General features: G+C 40.8%; 1 long non-coding RNA gene across 1 annotated transcript; it reads right to left on the bottom strand.

Moving 5' to 3' along the window:
* Window positions 1-2,187: 2,187 nt before the first annotated feature.
* Window positions 2,188-21,803, bottom strand: LOC113897308. Its single transcript, XR_003512322.1, has 3 exons — window positions 21,063-21,803; window positions 18,871-19,076; window positions 2,188-3,763 (listed from the first exon to the last, which is right to left on the bottom strand). It is a non-coding gene; the product is annotated as an uncharacterized LOC113897308 (long non-coding RNA).
* Between the last annotated feature and the right edge of the window lie 775 nt (window positions 21,804-22,578).

Below are 22,578 nucleotides of genomic sequence, written 5' to 3'. Positions count from 1 at the left end.
CTTAAGAAGCTGTTCTGGTCAACTGGGCCAGTATCATACCTTGAGAAATGTCTAAGAGCCATATTTACACGTTGAGCTGTCATAGATCCAAAGTAGCCATTAGTAATGATTAGGTAAATAGAACAACTTCAAATGTCCCTAAATACATATTTGCAGGTTAATAGACCATTGGGTGAGGTGTTTTCTCTTTTAAACAAGCCCAGTTCTTTTTTAAAAATAATTTTTATTGGAGTATAGTTGCTTTACAGTGTTGTATGAGATTCTACTGTACAGCAAAACGGATTGGCCATACGTAGACATATATCTGGGCTTCCCAGGTGGCACTAGTGGTAAAGAACCCCATCTGCCAATGCAGAAAACATAAGAGATGCAGCTTTGATCGCTGAGTCAGGAAGATTCCCCGGGGGTGAGACTGACAACCCATTCCAGCATTCTTGCCTGGAGAATCCCCATGGACAGAGGAGCCTGGTGGGCTACAGTCTACATGGTCGCAGAGTCAGACACAACTGAAGCAATTTAGCACGCACACACGCATATATCCCTTCCCTTTGGGATTTCTTTTTCATTCAGGTCACCACAGTGCATTAAGTAGAATTCCCTGTGCTATACAGTAGGTTCTCATTAGTTATCTATTTTATACAAAGTGTCAATAGTGTATATGTGTTCATCCCAATCTTCTAATTCCTCCCCCCTCCCCTTTCCTCTTGGTATCCGTATATTTATTCTCTATGCCTATGTCTCTGCTTCTGTTTTGCAAATAAGACCATCAACAGAGGAATGAATAAAGAAGATGTGATACATATATACAATGGAATATTACTCAGCCATACAAAGGAACAAAATTAGGTCATTTGTAGAGATGTGGATGGAACTAGAGAGTGTCAAACAGAGAGAAGTCAGAAAAACAAATATCGTATATTAACACATACATGTGGAATCTAGAAAATAAGCCCAGTCATTTTCAAACAAAATTCTGGTTAGGTTACAAGAACACTGGGGAAGGTTGCCCCCGTATCTGTTTATTACCAGTTACATCAGGGTTGTCTCTTAGCGTTCTTTGGGTTCCTTAAAGATGCTGTGGAGTATGCACTCAGTCATCCAAAGCAAAGCTCAGGATGCTAATTGGTATCTAAATTTTAAAGCAGAGACTTCTGCTTAGGTGATCCCAAAGCAGTAATGGATGTCTGTGTGCTATTTTCATTATTTCAGAAAGCCTAAGGATGATCATTCATTTATTTACACTCAGGTAACCACATGATCCAATTCAAGTGTCAACTCTGCATTATAAAGGTTTCAGAGTTCAGAATCTGGAGTCAGACTGCCTTAAATTCAGTGCAGCACAACTCACTAGCTGTGGAGCCTTGTCCTAGCCACTCATTTCCTCATCAGCAAGGTACTGATAACCACAGTGTGTATTTCACATGATGGCTGTGAAGCTTACCTGATCTGATGCAAGGAAGGCACTTAGAACAATGCCTCGCTCACAATCAGTTCTTGATAAGTGCTTAGTATGACTTTTTCTTTTAGTGATATTATACAAAATCCAACCAGATAGTTTATTCTAACAAGAAACTCTAACTGGCTGTGGCATGTCTCAGATTAACTTGTATTAACTAAAAATAATTGATGCATAAGATATCTCTTAAACCTTGCTTTGTAGAAGGTATAAAAAGTAAAATGGGTCGTTGGTAGTGAAAATATTGAAAATCACTTTGTTTTGGCTTTTTATAAGATCCTCTTGGGCTTCCCAGGTGGCCCTAGTGATAAAGAACCTGCCTGCCAATGCAGGAGACGTAAGAGATGGGGGTTCGATCCCTGAGTCAGGAAGATCTCCTGGAGGAGGGCATAGCAACCCACTCCAGTATTTTTTCCTGGAGAATCCCATGGACAGAGGAGCCTGGTGGATGACAGTCCATTGGGTCGTAAAGAGTTGAACACGACTGAAGAGACTTAGCACAGCACACACAAGACACTCTTATTTATTCTGTGTTGACACAATATCCGAAACCATAAAGTGAAGACCCACTCAGAGAACCCAGTCCTTAAAACACTACCATCCTAATATAAGAATAATTGTCTTTTTTTAGTTACTTAGTATTTTTATTGGACTATATTTGCTGTACAATAGTTGTGTTAGTTTCTGCTGTACAGCAAAGTGAATCAGCTATACATAAACGCATACATGTATCCACTCTTCCTTGGACTTCCTTCACATTTAAGTCACCACAGAGCACTGAGTAGAGTTTCCTGTGCTACACTCTTTTCATTAGTTATTTCTTTTACACACAGTAATGCATATATCAATTCTACACAAATTCGTCCGGAAAATAGAGGAGGAGAAAATACTTCCTAATTCAAAATGCATGAGGCTAGCATTACCTTGTTATCAAAACCAGACAAGAACATTACAAGGCATTACTTTAGAAGGAAACTGTATACTCATATCCCTCATGAGCATAGATACAAAATCCTTTACAAAGCATTAACAAGTTTAATCCATCAATTTAATGATAAAAATATACAATGACCAACTGTAGTTCATCCCAGGAATTCAATGTTCATTTAGTATTTGAAAATCAAGTCATATATTTCATCATATTAACACATTAATGAAAGAAGTCAGACCTAAGACTCTGACCTGCACGGTTCCATTCTTATGGAATTCTAGAAAAGGCAAAGCTACAGTGGCAAGAAGGTCAGTGACTGTTTGGACCTGGGATGGAAAAAGGGAATGGGCTGCAAAGGAGCATGAGGGAACTTTGGGCTGTAATAGAAATATTACATTACTTGATACTGGAAGTGGTTATGTGATATTTGTCAAAATTTATCAAACTCTATACTTAAAATAGAGGAATTTCATCTAATATATATTATACCCTAATAAAGCAGTTTTAAAAATTGTTTTCTAAAGCAACTTCCATAATCCCTCTGTTTCTCTAAGGCTCCTCTTTCCCTTCTTTCTTTAGCCTAGTGATTCCTTAGTACGGTGTCAGCTCTGGAAGGCTGGTCCACAGGTCCAGGCCTGCCACCGCCAGAGATGTGAGTCGGTCAATGATTTTCCTGGAGAGTCTCTAAAAGAAGGTGGAGCTCAAACTTCCAGGCTCCTTAGTGGGTTTAGAGGAGTGTGTGGGGGGTGGGGTGGGGGGTTTGTGGTTGCGGTCATGGGCTCTCCCCTTCCTTTCCTTCTGTCATGTAAGTAAATGTCTGAGGCTGGGCCCTCAGATATACTTCCTTTGGTTCAACTCAGAAACAAGTGGTCATTTATTGTGACGAAAACTAATCCAAACCTGGACCTAAGATCAAATGACCAGATTTTACAACTGGTTCTGTGTGAGCTTGCAGAAGTGAACAAGTCGCTTAACTTCTCTTGGCTTCAATATATCCTTCAAAAAATGAGGATAATGCCTAAGATGCTTCTAATAAATATGATTCCTTACTTTCCAGAGGAAAGATATCTACACAATTACTGCTTTTCTCTCCCTACATTGCTTGAGATTGTTCATCTGCTACCTATTCATAACTTCAATAACCATGTCCGTCACATGTTAATGCTCAATCATGTTCAGAATAGTAAATGAAATGTACCTCATTTATCTAGCACCTCAGTTTTCTTGATTTCTCAGTTTTCCAGAATAAAAGCAAGGATCAGATAAGGAGTTTTGAAACAAGGAGGAGAGGGTCTCTGAGTAGTCCATTCAAAGATTGAGGAATTTTCCTGAAGGACGAAATCCATAGGCTTACATATCTTCGGCTTCCTTCTTTCCTGAAGGAAGAAATCCATAGGGTTAACTTGTTGCATGTTTTACAACCAGACCTAATAAAATCAGTCAGTCTGCTCTCAAACCTTTGCTAGTTTGTCATCAGTAAATTAAAAGGTACATTGACAAACCAATTACAAGGGGGGAGAGAGAAAAACCATAAAACATAGGTACAATAAAATAACAAATGATCCCAACATAGAAACTGTCTTATACACATACTCCAGTAGGTCTTAAAAGAACTGTTGTCTTGGAACTAAGTATGATTACTAACTGCCTTTAATGCTACTATCTTATGTTTTAAGGGACATCTCTCAGATACCCAGAAAACTAGATTATTTTACCAGGATGAGTTAACTTTTGACAGTTCTGGAAAGCTGATGTTTACTATAATATTTTTTATTTAGCCATTGTTTCATATGTGCAAATGTTGTGTTCTCAACTAAACTGAAGCTTCCTAAGGAGAAGGCCAAGTCATATACTTGTTTGCCTCTCAGGCAATCACTTTTATCTGTATTGTAAGATTGATGGCACCACTTTCACACGAGTGTAGTTTAGGTAAAGAACCCAAACCAGATTCAGACACATAGCTGGTGCTCAACTGATGTGTCAAATGAAAGATGTTAATGTTTTGTGCATGTTAAGAGGCACTTAAATTATTGTTGATTTTAGGGATCTGTATATGTATAACTGAATCCCTTTGCTATACAGTAGAAATAACACAACATTGTAAATCAGTTATACTTCAATAAGGGCTTCCCAGGTGGTGTTAGTGGTAAAGAAGAGCCTGCCAATGCAGGAGACATAAGAGACTCAGGTTCAGGTTCAGTCCTTGGTTTGGGAAGATCCCCTGGAGAAGGAAATGGCAACACACTCCAGTATTCTTGCCTTGGAAATCCCATGGACAAAGGAATCTGGTGGGCTACAGTCCATGGGGTTGCAGAGTCGGACAAGACTGAGCAACTAACAGATACACACTTTGTGACCCCATGGACTGTAGCCCACAAGGTGCCTCTGTCCGTGGGATTTTCCAGGCAAGAATACTGGAGAGGATTGTCATGCCCTTCTCCAGGGGATCTTCCCAACCCAGGGATTGAAACCTCGTCTCCTTCGTTTCCTGCATTGACAAGCAGAGTCTTTACTACTGCTCCACTTGGGAAGCCCAGAAACCATGTGTAACAAGTGCCAAATGGAGCATTTTACAAGGAGAGAAAATAGAGCTTATAGAATCTTTCCCTCCAAACTCGCTTCAAGATACTATAATCAAAGTATGCAAAAATGTCTAAAAAGCAAAACTCCCTATTCCAGCAACCTGTTGGTTAAACGACAAGCATTGAGGAAATGTTCCCCATGTCAATAACATCCAGCGATCCAGGTGGAAGACAAGGATTGTTAGCCCATCAACTGTGATGCAACCAAACCTTCAAACAAGCTGGGTTACTAGAGGTTTTACAAAGCTTTCTTCCCATTTATCCCCTGCTTAGAAATGGCTTGACACCTCTATAGAGGCATGGCCAAAGCAAACTTTAGGTTAGATCTGAACTTTGGGCAGATACTAAAACACACACCAGTCTTCAGGACGTTAAGTCCTTGCCGTTCTCCAAGAACAAACGACAGCCTGAGAAGAGCCAGCAGTTGTGCATTTTTGTGTTGGGAAGTTCTTAAAATGTGCACTTTATTTGTGCAGGGTATGTATCAAATCTCCCCACTCAGTGAAAAGCGCTGCCACCTTGATGCCAGGTGGCTTTTTCTTTTTGTGAAGTGGTACGGGGGCTGCTTTTCACTCTAAGCGAAAGAATCTTGGGACTTCCCTGGCAGTAGAGTGGTTACGTCTTCTCAAGGCAGGGGGTGCGGGTTTGATCCCTGGTTGGGGAGCTAAGATCCCGCATGCCTCCTGGCTAAAAATCTAAAATATAAAACAGAAGCAATGTTGTAACAAGTTCAACAGACTTTAAAATGGTCCACATCAGGACTTCCCTGGTGGTTCAGTGGATAAGAATATGCCTGCCAAGGCAGGGGATATGAGTTACATGCCTTGTCTTGAAAGATTCCACATGCCTTGGAGCAACTGAGCCCGTGCACCACAACTACTGAGCCCAAGTGCTGCATTACTGAAGCCTGTGTGCCTAGAGCCTGTGCTCCACAGTAAAGAGTAGCCCCCGCTCACCACAACTAGAAAAAGCCCACGTGCAGCAATGAAAACTCAGCTCAATAAAAAAAAAAATTGGTCTGCATCAAAAAAATCTTAGAACTGTATATGAGTTTTGGAGGTTTTTCAGTCCCTTTTCTTCATTTTGCAGTTGAGATTTTGGGAAAATAAAAGATTATCACGATAACATAACTATTTAGTGAAAGAATCCCTCTCATGCTTCCGCCTTAGTGTAGTCAGCTAGCATTTGCTGGGCATGTTGCCTGTGTCAAGAACTTGAATTCTTACTTCTGGATTTATCAAGATGGGAAAATGTCCCAGGGAGTTTACATTCATGTAGGTGCAGACTGCTCCTAGTTAGGTCTTAGAAAAATGTTAAATATGTATTTTTAAAAATTTTTGTTGGAGTACAATTGATTTACAATCTTATGTTAGTTTCTGCTGTACAACAAAGTGAATCAGTTATACATATAAACATATCCGCTCTTCGTTTAGATTCTTTCTCCATATAGGTTTTTATAGAGTATTAAGCAGAGCTACCTGTGCTATATAATAGGTCCTTATTGGTTATCTGTTTTACATACAGTAGCATGTATCTGTTAATCCCAGTCTCCCAATTTATCCCTCCTCTCCTTATTACCTGGTAGCCATGCTTGTTTTCTATGTCTGTGACTCTATTTCTGTTTTATAGATAAGTTCATTTGTACCCTTTTTTAGATTCCGCATATAAGAAATATCACATGATAGTTATTATTTCGTACTTTTTTTGGCTAAAAAAGCAAGCAAGACGTGTTATTCATACAACTCCCACTTTGTCTTAACCATGTCAAATGTACGAGGAATGACCATAATGGGTTTCAAATTTTAAAACCTATGTGTGTGTGTGCTAAATCGCCCCAGTGGTTTCGGACTCTTTATGACTGTATGGGCTGTAGTCTGCCAGACTCCTCTGTCCATTGGATTCTGCAGGCAAGAATACTGGAGTGGGTTGTCTTCCCCTTCTCCAGGGGGTCTTCCTGACCCAGGAATTGAACCCATATCTTTTATGTCTCCTACATTGGCAGATGGGTTCTTTATCACTAGAGCCACTTGGGAAGCCCCTCTAAAACCTATAGTGGATCCTTATTATCCCAACATGAATCATCCAGGGAACTAAGCTACAAGCTATATAAGGAAGCAAAAGTGGCTTTAATCAGAAAATGTTCACTAAATGATTTTCCACTTAAAAATGGGTGCCATCTCAAACATCCCTCCTCCCTCAGTGCTGGTGTTTAGTTTTACTCTTTGGGTCAACATCTCTGTTGTCTACTCTTTCCCTGATCATTATAAATACCAACCACAATGCTAACTGGTTGAAAAGTAAAATAAAAAATCTTACTGAATCAAATTGGTGTTGAACTGCTCAATCACATGCAAAACAGTTGATAAATGAAGAGCTGCTGGCAATACAATGGTTAACGCAAGAAGAGAAAATCAAAGAGGGTGACATAAAAATAATTTCCAAAAAGAATGACCTGAGTAACTTTGAATTAAGAGAAGCCCTTGAACAAATTAATGAAATTCTTGAATATTTTCCCGAAAATTAACCTCTTTGTAATCGTGGGATTAAACTCAATCAAGAAGTGAAGGCTATTGTATTATGCCAACAGACAGTTTTGCCAGAAAAACCACGTACTTCCAAAGGGAATGACCATTTACGTCATTCTTGGTTCATTCTAACAATAAAACAGTTTAAATTTTAAAAATATATTTTATATACAAAGTAAACTTATTTTTAAGATTTTTAGTTTGGTTCTTCAATATACAGTCCCTGTCACTCTTTAATTTGGACATTTGTTCCCAATTTCAAGTAGATTTTATACCCATGATTTTCAATAACAAGGATAACCTATGATTGTAGAGATGAAGGACTGAAACCCAGAAAGCATAGCATTTTCATAAGGTCACACATCTCACACTGGCAGCAGTCAGTCACTTGAGACTTCCATCACCCAGAGATTGCTAATCTCTATGCAAAGAGATAAAGAATTTGCCTTGCACTTAACATGGCCTTTCAGTTGAGGTAAGAATTTGATGGCAGGAGAAGTAAGAGAGGAAAGATCTTAAGGAAGATCAAATAAAATTTGTTTTCCCTTCACTTTAGCTAAAGAAATGATATGTCTAAAATTGATCCTAATCCGAAGAGTACATTCCAGGGATAAGACCTGCCCATTTTAAAGTGTGTTTTGGTGCACTTAAGACAGGGATTAATTGTGATGGTTTGGTTGAGAGTTTTTTTTAAAAGAGAAGTTCTTCGCAGAAACCATAATGCTCCCAGTATCATCACCCCTGCTGCCTCTCTCCCTCCAGCAAGTGATGATATAAGGCTGAAAGAAGTTCCAAGGTGCTATGGACTGAATGTTTTTGTCCTCCAAAAATCCATATACTGAAGCCCTAAAGAGATGGTAACCCACTCAAGTATTCTTGCCTGGAGAATTCCATGAACAGAGGAGCCTGGCAGGCTACAGTCCATGGGGTCGCAAAGAGTTGGACACAACTGAGCGACTATCACTCACACAACCTCCAATATGATGGGCTTTGGGAGGTAATTAGATTTAGATGAGGTCATGAGGGTGGGGCCCCCTCACGACCTTATCTAAATGTTCTTAAAAGAAGAAGCAGAGAGACCAGTTCTCTGAGGCCCTCTCTCTCTTTTTTTCTCTCTCTACCTGCCACGTGAGGACATAGCAAGAAGGTATATTTTCTTGGGATCCAAATCACTGTGGGTGGTGACTATAGCCATGAAATGAAAAGACACTTGCTCTTTGGAAGGAAAGCTATGACAAACTTAGACAACATAATAAGAAGCAGAGATGTCAATTTGCCAACAAAACTCCATATAGTCAAAGCTATGGTTTTTCCAGTAGTCATGTATGAATGTGAGAGTTGAAACACAAAGAAGGCTGAGTGCTAAAGAATTGATGCCTTCAAATTGTGGTGCTGGAGAAGATTTTTGAGAGTCCATTGGACTGCAAGAAGATCAAACCAGTCAGTCCTAAAGGAAATCAACACTGAATATTCATTGTAAAGACTGATGCTAAAGCTGAAGTGCTGATACTTTGGCCACCTGATGCGAAGAACCAGCTCACTGGAAAAGACCCTGATGCTGGGAAAGACTGAAGGAAGCAGGAGAAGGGGACAACAGAGAATGAGATGGTTGGATGGCATCATTGACTCAATGGACATGAATTTGAGCAAACTCTGGTAGACAGTGAAAGACAGGGGAGACTGGTGTGCTGCAGTCCATGGCGTCGCCAAGTCAGACTCGACTTAGCAACTGAACAACAATACTTTCAGTCCATGTCGGGACTAGCTAGGGAGAGTGGGGGCATCTTTATGCTATGGGGTCTGGCTCAGGGGCCCACAGTACCACCACATGTACTGCTTCGTCCTTGTGGATCATGTGAATAATCCAACTATTTCTACCCTTAACAAGGATGTCCTCTAGTGACAGAGAAAGCCGAGATGGGGTGGATGGATAATGTGTCCCTCACAGTCCCTGTTGGCTATTTTTCAGGGAGCCCTGTCAACTGTGGCCCATTACAGTAGTTCTTCCATTCTCCTGTGTGCAGCTGTCCTTAGCTGCAGTGCCCAAGAGCTGGCAGCAGTTCCCAGCAATGAGGTCTGTTCTCCCGAGAATCCTGTCCTATTCAGGCTCGTGCCTCTGGTCCCTGGAACCACTTCAAGGTCCTGGACTGGGCTGTACTGCAATCTTTTAGCATGCCACCCATGGGCAGCTCCCAACAGGGCCCCCATGGACACTCCATGGAGACAACTGGGCTGTTTTTCACCTTCAGTCTCTGAACAGAAGCACCAAGCACAATTCACCAGCTCATCCCTCCATCAGGTTCAACAAGCTCCTCCAGAGTTCACTGATTCAAGTAATGGCAGCACTAAGCAGACTCTGATGCTGGGAGGGATTGGGGGCAAGAGGAGAGGGGACGACAGAGGATGAGATGGCTGGATGGCATCACTGACTCGATGGACGTGAGTCTGAGTGAACTCCAGGAGTTGGTGATGGACAGGGAGGCCTGGCGTGCTGCGATTCATGGGGTCGCAAAGAGTCGGACACGACTGAGCGACTGAACTGAACTAACTGAACTGAAGCAGGCAGCTGGTCCAGAGACCTCTCCTACTTTCTTTCATATTCAACTGAACCGAGACTTCTAGTCTAGGTCAAAATTCCATTCTCTTTTCACTCTCATGGGCCTTACACTCATTAGACCATTGATCTATATTCTAACTGGCTTCTCTAACTCCAGCCTTTGACATCACTAATTTGTCTTCTACCTTATTTATCTGCTCCTTCTTATGCTCAACAATCTTTGGTGGTTCCTTGTCACCAGCACTTTAAAGCCCAAACATCTCAAGGATGAAATGGTTGGATGGCATCACTGATTCAATGGACCTGAGTTTGAGCAAACTCTGGGGGATGGTGAAAGACAGGGAAACCTGGCGTGCTGTAGTCCACGGGGCTGCAAAGAGTTGGCCACGACTGAGCAACTGAACAAAAATCTTAGGAAAACATTAAGACATCACACCATCAGAACCTGACCTAATCTTCCTGATTCATCTGTCACTACCTTACACCCTGCATTCAGATCTCACTGAAATATTCATTATATGTATTCCTGGAATTCACCACGTATGTCCCTGCAGGGTTCTCTCTCCTGAGAGGGCTCCATCTGACAACCATGAGCATATTTATTTAAATTCCACTTCAGGAACTTCCTCTGTGGTCCAGTGGCTAAGACTCCAGGCTCTCAGTGCAGGGGGCCCAGGTGTGATCCCTGGTCAGGGAACTAGATCCCACATGCCACAACTAAGATCCAGTTCAGTCAAATAAATATTAAAAAAATAAATTTCATTTCAAAAGTTGCATTCTCTAGTTAGCCTTCCTACCATCTTCTCAATCTGAGTTTGTACTCTGTTTTTCAAGTTCTTGTAACATTTTATTAACTAATAGGATGATCCTATATTCCAGTTTGCTGGAGACGGTCCTAATTTATTTATTCATGGCTGTACCCTTCAGCATGTGGGATCTTAGTTCCCTGAGCAGGGGCCAAACCCGAGCTCCCTGTATTGGGAGCAGGGAGTACTTGCCACTTGACTGCCAGGGAAGTCCCACAGTCCCAGTTTATACCTGGTGTTCCTGCTTATATATTAATTGATTCCCCCTTTTGCTCTCAAAGATGTCCAGACTGGGACTTCCCTGGTGGTCCAGAGGTTAAGACTTAGCACTTCCCCTGCAAGAGGTGCAGGTTTGATCCCTGATGGAAGAACTAAGATCCCTATGCCCTGCGGTGCTGCCAGAAAAAAGAAAAAAATGTCCAGATTAGGTCATCCTGTATATATAATTCTTATATTCTAAAACCCTGAATTCTAATTACTTATGTATTCATTTATGGCCCTCCCCCCATCTGTATGCCTGAGGTCAGGGGTGTCAGCTCTATAAAAGAGCTGCCTTTCCCCGGGGTCCAGCCAGTACTTAACACATAGCAGATGCTCAATATATTTATTTAAAGTGGGTTTTAGTAGTGGCTCAAAGGATTAGTATGATTTGAAAAGGCAGAGAGTAGAGACATTTTTAAGATGATTACAGTGATTACAAATAATACCAGGAGATTCCACTGCAGAAAATATTAGTTAATTCCAAGTCCGTCCCATGTTTGACAGGTGGATTTCCTGAGAACACATGGCAGGTTTTTCAAATGTGAACATAGGGCTGTGGCTGCAGCTGCTCCTCAAGAGCTGAGCATCTGCAGAGAGGAGGCTGAGCAGCCTGCACACAGATTTACCCAAGGGTGCACCTATAAAACTGAGTAGACTCAGGGTCAATCTGAGGCTACTTTCGTCTGCATGCATGCTAAGTCACTTCAGTCATGTCCAACTCTTTGCAGCCCCATGGACTGTAGCCTGCCAGGCTCCTCTGTCCATGGGATTCTCCAGGCAAAAATACTGGAGTGGGTTGCCATGCCCTCCTCCAGGGAATCTTCCCCACCTAGGGATTGAACCAGCATCTTACATTTCTTGCATTGGCAGGCAGGTTCTTACCACTTGAGCCTCCTGGGAAGCCCCCAAACAACAAGACATAACCACTTAACTTCCTTCTGAGAAGGTGGGGCCAGATGAGCTTAGGTTTTTGAAGAGAGCAGATTGCTGTTGTTAAAGATGTTAAAAGAGGCTGGGGCACCCCCTGGCATTTCTTTTCTCTGGTTTTCCCCCAGGCAGCCATCAGCCTGTCCATAAATGTAAATGTTAAAAGCAACATTTAGAGAACAATAATGTAACAGGATATCAATTAACAGGCCTGCTCTGGGCAGCCCCACTTCTGGGTTCAGCCCTGAATCTAGAGATAAGCAATAAGGAGGAAAAAACAAGAAAAACATTACAAGCGTTAGTGATGGCACCCATTAATGGTGATGGCACCCATTAATGTATCTAAACACTATTAGAAGCTATTCGCATTTTTGCAAGTTCTGTAAGTGTACAACTGCTGCAGGTGTGTGTGTGTGTGTGTGTGTGTGTGTGTGTGTGTGTTACGGAGACACACAGGGAAGGCTTTCACTGCAAATCCGGTGATGTTGAGATACTCATGGGAAGCAGCTCAATGACCCCTGAGCCTGGCTCCCAGCCCTCAGGAGCAAGAGTTTTCAAGCTTCTAGAGGAATGGATAAAGAAGATGCGGTACCTATATACAATGGAATATTACTCAGCCATAAAGAGAACAAAATAATGCTATTTGCAACATGGGTGGACCTAGAGATTGTCATACATCTGTGAAGTCAGTCAGAGAGAAAGACAAATATTATTCAATATTTGTTATATGCGGAATCTTAAAAACTGATACAAATGAACTTATCTACAAAACGGAGTCACAGATGTGGAAAACAAACCTATGGTTATCAGGGGGTAAGGGAGGGGAGGGATAAACTAGGAGATTGGGACAGACATATGCACACAACTATATATTATCACTTCTGGATAACTAATAAGGACCTATTGTATAGCACAGGGAACTCTACTCAATACTCTGTAATGGCCTATATGGAAAAGAATCTAAAAAGAGTGGATATGTATGTATGTATAATCGATTCATTTTGCTGTACACCTGCAACTAATACAGCATTGTAAATCAACTAGCCTCCAATAAAAATGAAAAAATACAAAATAAAGGCTTCCCTTTGACTCACCTGGCAGGCAGATGGATTAAAAACAGAAATCATCAGGCTGGGTGTATTGAAATGAGGATCATAGCACTGTTTGGGAGAAATGGCTAATAATGGGGGATGGGTGGTTTTTTAATTAATTAATTCATTGTGTTGGGTCTTAGTTGTAGCATTAGGCTCTTCATTGCAGTGCGTGACCTTCTCTGTAGTTGCGGCGGGTGGGCTTACTTGCCCTGCAACATGTGGGATCTTAGTTCCCCTACCAGGGATCGAACCCACATTCCCTGCGTTGGAAGGCGAACTCCTAACCACTGGACTACCAAGGAAGTCCTGGGGTGGGCAGTTTTAAATACAGCAAGGTATGCATTAGGATTATTCTCTTGACCAGTCTCTAGATGTTGATGCTGGAAGCCTGGGGTTGCTCAGAGTCCCAGTTGCTCACATGGAGCACAGAGCTTTCCAGTGCCCTCAGTTAAAGGTTGTAAAGGCAGAAGGCAGATTCCACACTTCGCCTTCACCTGTTGGAGCACAGAATGGAAGGGTAACAAAGTCACGAGAATCCAAAGCCACTGCTAGCTCCCTGTGATCCAGAGACCCAGTGGTACCACAGGACTCTGGAGACAGAATTCTTGGAGACAGAATTCTCAGGGACAATAAAAACAAAGACAAGATGGGCAAATCCAGATAAATATTCCTGAGCCCGTATGCAACTCAGAAACTCCAAAGGACCCAAGAAAATATGAGGGGTTGGATTATCCAGTTTTGAGAAGATTCAGTCAAAGAAATACTGCTTTGGTGCAAATATGATAATTCTACCATACACACACAGCCTAGAAGGTGTTGTAGGTCTTCATGGTGGCTCATTAGTAAAGAATCCACCTGCCCGTGCAGGAGACATGGGTTCGATCCCTGGGTTGGGCAGATCCCCTGGAGAAGGAAATGGTAACCTACTCTAGTAGTCTTGCCTGGAGAACTCCATGGACAGAGGAGCCTGGAGGGCTATAAGTCCATGGGGTCGCAAAGAGTTAGACATGACTTAGCGGCTGAACATCAACAACACACACACTCAACACCAGATAATGGTTCTTGGGAAGCACAGGTGTGTGTACGTGAATGGATACTGAGTTTACAAGGACCACAATTCATATCTGGACAGCTGGGAATCCCAGATGACTGCTCACGTCTTAAGTGTCTTCTTAGGAGAAGCAGACGGCTGGCTCATGGTGGGACCACTCATCAGCAAGCCTTGGAGAAAATTTTCATTACTTCTGGAGTTTCTGCTTCTCATGGCATCTGAAACAACTAGCCTGATGCAGAAGTGAAAGTAGAACCTTCAGGAAGGTGGAGCAAATGGGTATTGATGTGATCAGAGATTCTGTGGACTAAGGGAAAGTCCCAGGACTTAAAAATAACATTTCTTCCATATGTGCCCATGCCAAATGTTTGAGAATCTGCAGTTAGAGCCGTTGCTTTTTACTTCAGTTATTTCCATAAAATCTCACTTTCCCACTCCTGTCCTTCATCGTCCAGTTGCTGTCAATATCCTAGTACCATCACGTTATTAGTATTCACCCTGAAAAGTTATGTCTTTAATGTCTGTACCATGTGGATGCAGTATCCATTTTAATTAATTAAATTGAAATATAAGCTCCAGTGCATCTAGAAGCAACCCTCTACCCAGAAAAATACTCCAAAACAACACCCAGCATTAAAGACAGACAGAACATGGCTCTAATGGCAGGTTCTCCTTCTAGAGTTTCTTTTGAACAGATAAGCAATATCAATAGGTTTTCTCACCTCGTCTTTCACACCTCAACTAACATAAAACTTTGCCTTCTGGGGGGTTTTTCTTCATTTATTTTTTTATTTCTGTGTGTTTTTTAACTTAAAAAATTGTTTTCTTTGACACTCTTCCGTATCAGAAGCTTTCTTATTATGTAAATAGATGGGTGGCATTTCATTGCATCTTTTTTAAAGTAGTTCCTTATAATTCCTTTCTTTTTGACTGTGATACATGGCATGTAGGATCATAGCTCCCCAGCCAGGGATCAAATACAAGCCTGTTGCATTGGAGCTCAGAGTATTAACCACAAGACACCAGGGAAATCCCGTTCCTTGTACTTGCTACGTAGATTGTATACAATATTTTGCTATTGCAAATAACATGACAAGAACTGAACCAGGGGTTTGTGACAATGGTCACATTGTACACGTGAAAGTATATTTGGAAAATAAATTCCCCAAAGTGGAAAAGGATATATAGATTCATAATTATGATAGATACTGTGTGTCTGAGTGTGTGTATGTGTGTGACATTTTTTTGTGACTTATTTTGGAATTGTTTTAGGTTTACATAAAAGTTGCAAAGGTAACACAGAGTTCCCATTTACCCCTAACAATCTTGTATGTTTTTAATACATATATTAAAATTTTTCATGTAGTCAACTCTATTCATCTTTTGCTTTATATTTTCAATTTTTGCAGAAAATAATCCTTGATTTTAAAGGTTATTTTTTGCTTTCATCTTTTACACTGAATTATTTAATCATTTGAATATTTTTGGTATACCATGCACAGTGTGAGGTAGGGATATAATTTAATTTTTTCCTTTTTAAATGAAAATTTCCAAGTAGCCTTGCGATTCTTCCTTTATCTCCTGGTATGTGATTTTTTCCTTTATTATATATGAAACTTTTTTCATGCTGGGTTTATTTGTGGGCTCTCTATACTGTTACATTGATCTGGCTTTTAAGTTTCAGTGCTTTGGGAACAACGTCATATTTTACTTCATTCATTCTTTATTCTGTTGGCTTGTTAGCTGCTTTTCTTGGATTAATAGCTAAACCATTATGTTTACATGATGTTTTTTAATAGTGATAGTTTTGTCTCCTTTAGAAAGAATATTGGGCACTTTCCCAATGGTCCAATGGTTAAGAATTCACCTGCCAATGCAGGGGTAATGGGTTCGATCCCTGGTTGGGGAAGATTCTACGTGCCAAGGAAAAGCTAAGCCCAGGCACCACAACTACTAAGCTCCTGTGCTGCAACCACTGAAACCTGTGTACCTTACAGCCTGTGCTCTGCAGCAAGAGAAGCCACCACAGTGAGAAGCTTTTGCACTGCAACTAGAGAAAGCCCACGCCGAGCCACAAAGACCCAGTGCATTCGAAATAAACAAATAATGTTTAAAAAGAATATTGGGACTTCCCTGGAGATCCTGTGTTTAAGACTTTGCCTTCTAATGCAGAGGGTGTGGGTTCGATTCCTGGTTGGGGAGCTAAAATCCCACATGCCTTGGGGCCAAAAACCAGAACTTAAGAACAGAAGCAATATTATAACAAATTCAGTAAAGACTTTAAAAATGGTCCACATCAAAAAAATCTGTAAAAAACAAAAGAATAAAAAGAATAAACATTCTCCAGAGGATTTTCATAGGACCTGGATTTTCACTACATACTATTCAATGTGTTCAGGATACAATCTAAAATTACCCACATGCCAACAACTAGGAAAAGGTGGCCACTTCTCAAGACACAATTATCAGATGCCAACCCTGTCAACACCTAGATGTTGGAATGATCAGACAAGACTTTAAAGCAGTATTATAAATATACACCATGAGATATAGGTATATACTTTTGACAATATAAAGATAGACATTCTCATCAAAGAAGAGAAAACTTAAAAAGCAAAGGTTGAACATGTAGAACTAAAAACTATATCCGAAATTAAGAATTCACTGCCTGAGTTCAGTAGTAGAATGAAGATGAAAAGAGAAAAAGTGAATGTGAGGGTAGATCAATAGTGGCTTTTCTAATCTGAAGAAGAGAGGAAAAACAAGTTTTAAAACAAACAAATAAATTGAGCTTTAGGGACTTGTGATACCATGTTGGACGTTTAACCCTGATGTCTTTAAGTCCCAAAATGAGAAGAGAGCTATTGGTACAGAAATGATATTTGATGAAATAAGAGTAAAAACTTTCCAAATTTTGTGAAAGATAGAGATTTACACAGTCAGGAATATCAGTGAATCCCAAGCAAGACAAACTCAGTAAAAACCAAAACATCATAACTAAATTGATGGAAAACATATAGGAAGAAAATAATCTTGAACACAGTCAGACAAAAATGACACATTACATGTATGAGACATCAGTCAAAGGACTGAAGATTTCTCATCAAGATCCATAGAGGCTAGGAGACAATGGAATAGCCACCTGTAACATGCTGAAAGAGACGTCAACCCATACTTTAAAACCACTAACTATACTCCACAAGGCAAAGCAGACATTTTCAGATTAAGAAAAAGTAGGAATTCATTGCCAGAGAATCTGTTCTAAAAGAAATGCTAAAAGAAGGTCTTGAGGCTGAAAGGAAATGATACCAAAGGAAAACCTAGAACTTCAGGAATGAGGAAAGATGAAGAACAACAGAAATTCTAAAACTTGGAATAAAAACCTATTTTTCTTGTCTTCAATTCTTGAAAATATGTGTGATCAGTAAGAACAAAAATTATTTTATATTGATTAGTGCCACATTCTTACCACTATTCCAGTGGTAAGAATGCAAACAATATAGCCATTTTAGAAAGTATTTGGCAGAAAGAAAGCTATTTTTCTTATAAACATACATTTACCATATAACTCAACAATCCCATTCCTAAATATTTACCTTAGAGAAAGAAAAATTTATGTTTATACAAAAACTTATATGCATATGTTTAGAGCGGTTCTATTCATAATCACCGAACTAGAAACAATTCAAATGTCCTTCAGTTGGTGAATGGATAAACAAGCTGAGATGCATCCATATAACAGACAACGTTCTACAATTTATATGACCTTCTGCAAAACTCAAAACTATAGTGGTGGAGCGGTTTGTCAAGGTTTAGGGTTGGTGGAAAAAATTGACTATGAAAGGGAAGCACAAGAAGGTTCGTGGGAGTGATAGAATTATTCTGTACCTTGATCGTGATGGTGACATGACTCTATGCATTTCTCAAAACTCAAAACCGAACACCAAACAAGTTAATTATTCTCAATGTAAATTTAAATTTATAAATAATTTAAAAAAATTCATCAGTCTGTTAATTTCTTCACTTTCTCATATCCCTTTCTTAAGTCAACATCCATATTTCTAAAAGCTGAGTACAAATGGGACTCTTGCATATTTCAATATTTAACAATTTACCAAAGCAGCTTGCTTTTAAAAAGAATCTTAGTGTACATCCTTTTGTGAAATAAACTAGGTGCATCTGATACTCGATGTTACCTATGTAAACCAGATTGAACTCCATCATCACCATCACTTAAAGTGAGGTGGCTCTGCAACTCTGATGATCCTCCAGAATAGTCTTTTTCCCTCCTACAGTTCTATCCAAGGGCAGGCTAGGTAAGTTATTCTCACAGCCTTTCCAATACAACGGGAAGAAAAAGTGAGAGCACTCTTAGGCACTTCAAGTCCCTGGGACCAGCCCCTGGAGACACCCACATCCTCTGACTTAGTATGGGGGACACTGGGAGGCAGGGCTCAGGTACCTGGTTGCACCAGGACTTGCTCTTTCTTAGTCTGTGCTCTTAGCTAAAGATCACTGGGTCCTGAGCCCCATTCAGCTGAATTATGGCCATCTCTCTTCTCTCACCCTGCCAGTCCTGATGTCAAGGGCAAACAACAGCATCACAAGGAGGAGGAAGTCGCCTTTGTATCAACCTGGCGCTTAGTGATGTATGACAGACATGACACCTGTTCAACAAACCAAGTAAACTCTGCTCAGCGTGCTGTGGCTGCTCCTTCTCCAGTCAGCTCAGGTGCCCTGCTCTTCAGTTTGCACATCCTGGTCACGTTTCCTCGGGCCTCACTTTCCTGAGCTGTGTTTCAGGTTCAGTAGTCTTTCAAAAAATCACAGATAGCTGTGCCTTAGCGCCTCCTAGGATCGTGTTCCTTGCTTTGCTCAATAGCTTCCTGGAAAAACAATGGATACAAATCTCACTGTTATCAACGGCAGAGCATAATAGATGTCTAAGTGTATAAACATCCTCTCTCTATAAAGCAAACCAGTGTGGCTTCTACACATTGAGGTCTTCTTTTGCAAAGAAGCTAAGCCACCCCTCCTGCCACACACACACACACACACGTGCGCCAATTTCTCTGGCAAATAAATCCTTATTGGCATATAGTGGGGTTTTTGTCTGGTGAGCAGCCTAGTAGTCACTCTGTTGGGCTCCTGATGAAGCATTTCCTCTTCTTCCTATGACACACAGATGCTTCTGCTTATCTCTCAGTTCCATCCAGCACGCCCCACCTTTACAGAAGGAGAAAGTAGTGCACAACTCAACCCAAGGGGAAGACATTCCTTTTTAAAATTAATTAATCTATTTCTGTCTATGCTGGGTCTTTGCTGCTTCAAGGGCTTTCCTCTACTTGCAGCAAGCATGGGTTACTCTTTAGTTGCAGTGTGTGGACTTCTCATTGCTGCAGCTCCTCTTTTTGCAGAGCATGGGCTGTAGAGCATGGGCTCAGTAGTTGTGGCGCATGGGCTTAGCTGCCCCATGGCAGGTGGGATCCTCCTGGACCAGGGATCAAACCCATGTCTCCAGCACTGGCAGGTGGATTCCTTACCACTGAGCCACGAGGGAAGCCTGGATATTCTTCAATAAAGCATGCATTTAGTAAATAAGAAGAAACAGACTATAGCATGAATGTCCTCTCATATTGCCAACATATACCAAGAGAATTTCTTTTTCTGGGGCTCTCAGTGCAAATGGAAAGGATCGATGGATACTGCTAGGTTTTCAAAATAAAGCATAAGTCAAATATAAATTGTTAATTGCCTTATTACTGAGAAGTCAAGAAGTATCCACTAATGAGAAAGAATCCACCGAACCCCTTTTCCAATCCATTCTTCATCCTCTGTCAGGCTCACCCTATGCTATCTGATCTAGACATTGAGGGACAGTAACAGGAGGGCTGATAAATGCCCCCAGACCAGCTCTGTCTCATCTGTCTTGCCAAGCCAGGTTCATCCTTAAGGATCTCATGACTACACCAGCCATAGGAGTAGAAACTTTTTTAGAACTTTTTATGCCTGCGTCCCTAAGTCTTAGTTTCACATCAACTCAAAAAAGTTTTAATTTACTCACATCCATGTTAAATATAATTTCTACATGGTGACATAAGAGCTTGGAGCATTTAAGTTGATAGAATATTTTATATATATTTAATGAAATGTCCATTGATGCTGATTCTTTGGTTTCATTTTCGGAAATCAATACATTTCTTTTTGTTTTCCAAACAGTCCCAATGTTCTCTGTAAAGCCGGCACTCCTAAGGTGCTGAATCTACAGTGCTTAACAGATACAATGGCCTTGCACAAGGGAACACAGGAGTGATACCTCTGAGCCAAATCCTTAGTACACACAGCTCAAGACGTTTGTACACGGTTAAACAGAGGAGAAACTCAGGGCCCTAACACCCACCGGCAGTTGGTTTCATTTATATTATTCACTCAATCTTTACAACAGTCTTTTTAAGCTTTTGATTATCATCCTCTCCTAACGTAACAGAGAGAAAACACAGAGCACAGTCATAGCGACTTGTCCAAGGGCCCACCAATAGCAAGCTGGCTTTGGAATCTAGGACTGCCAGGTGGCGCTAGTGGTAAAGAACCCACTTCCCAGTGCAAGAAACGTAAGAGATGTGTTCCATCCCTGGGTTGGGAAGATCCCCTGGAGGAGGGCATGGCAACCCATTCCTGTATTCTTGCCTGGAGAATCTCCATGGACAGAGGAGTGCCCATGGGATTGCAAAGAGTCAGACATGACTGAGCAACTTAGCAGGCATACACTTGTGGCCCCAAAGTCCACAGTTTTCAGCTGAGTCATGACTCCTGCAGGTACTGTGAAAGGTGCAGGTAACACAAGGGCAAAACTATCACACTTCATCACTTACCTCACAGATCTAGAGACCGTACTCATCATAATGGACTTCAACTTAGACAATTTGCCTTGAGAGTTTTTCCTTCGGGGTTGTTTCATACATGTACCTGGAATAGACCCATCTTGCAAGTTAGATCTCTGAGTAAAGACTTCTCTGTACTCTCTCATTCCCAAACACAATAGCATGTGGCATATAATAAGCACATATCAAAATAATTCATGTCTCCAACATTGGGCGTAAGGTAAAGAAACATATGGGAAACGTTCCCAGGCTATGAAGTATCTTCAACACAGTGATCAATAAATGAAATATTCATAAGCATGCCTTGATACAGATCTGACTTACAGATACAAAAGATTTAGTTCGACTCCTATAGAAACCCACAGGAATGCAATATCCTTTGGAAATGCTGCCATTTGAAAAAATTCTGGTACCTAGGGTCCAGAAGCTGAGACAAATGTGGCTTTCCAGTTTGAAGAGAGATGAGATGTGTCTTGTGTATTAATGAAAATCAGATGCCACCTTGTGGTCAGAAATAGAAATTCAGCAAAAAAATAAAAAAAGATTGTTCTGAGAATCAAATACTAGCACTATAGAATTAACATCTGTAAGTTACATGGTCTATCCACGTGGAGACAGTGTGTTCCCACATTGATTCTCAAACACTTTTTTGCTCTAATTTGTGACATCCTTGTGTGAACCGTGAACTTCCAGATCTTCAAGCTGGATTTAGAAAAGGCAGAAGAACCAGAGATCAAATTGCCAAAATCCGTTGGATCATCGAAAAAGCAAGAGAGTTCCAGAAAAACATCTACTTCTTCTTTATTGACTATGCCAAAGCCTTTGACTGTGTGGACCAAAATAAACTCTGGGAAATTCTTACGGAGATTGGAATACCAGATTATCTGACCTGCCTCTTGAGAAATCTGTATGCAGGTCAGGAAGCAACAGTTAGAACTGCACATGGAACAGACTGGTTCCAAATAGGAAAAGGAGTACGTCAAGGCTGTATATTGTCACCCTGCTTATTTAATTTATGTGCAGAGTACATCATGAGAAACGCTGGGCTGGAAGAAGCACAAGCTGGAATCCAGATTGCCAGGAGAAATATCAACAACCTCAGATATGCAGATGACACCACCCTTATGGCAGAAAGTGAAGAAGAACTAAAGAGCTTCTTGATGAAAGTGAAAGTGGAGAGTGAAAAAGTTGGCTTAAAGCTCAACATTCAGAAAACTAAGATCATGGCATCTGGTCCCATCACTTCATGGCAAATAGATGGGGAAACAGTGGAAACAGGGAGAGACTTTCTTTTTTGGAGCTCCAAAATCACTGCAGATGGTGCCTGCAGCCATGAAATTAAAAGATGTTTGCTCCTTGGAAGAAAAGTTATGATTAACCTAGACAGCATGTTAAAAAGCAGAGACATTACTTTGTCAACAAAGGTCCATCTAATCAAAGCTATGGTTTTTCCAGTAGTCATGTATGGATGTGAGAGTTGGCCTATAAAGAAAGCTGAGCACCAAAT

This window comes from Bos indicus x Bos taurus, chromosome 8, assembly GCF_003369695.1.
Source record: "Bos indicus x Bos taurus breed Angus x Brahman F1 hybrid chromosome 8, Bos_hybrid_MaternalHap_v2.0, whole genome shotgun sequence".
NCBI lineage: Eukaryota > Metazoa > Chordata > Mammalia > Artiodactyla > Bovidae > Bos > Bos indicus x Bos taurus.
This window is presented reverse-complemented; position numbering and strand designations above follow the sequence as displayed.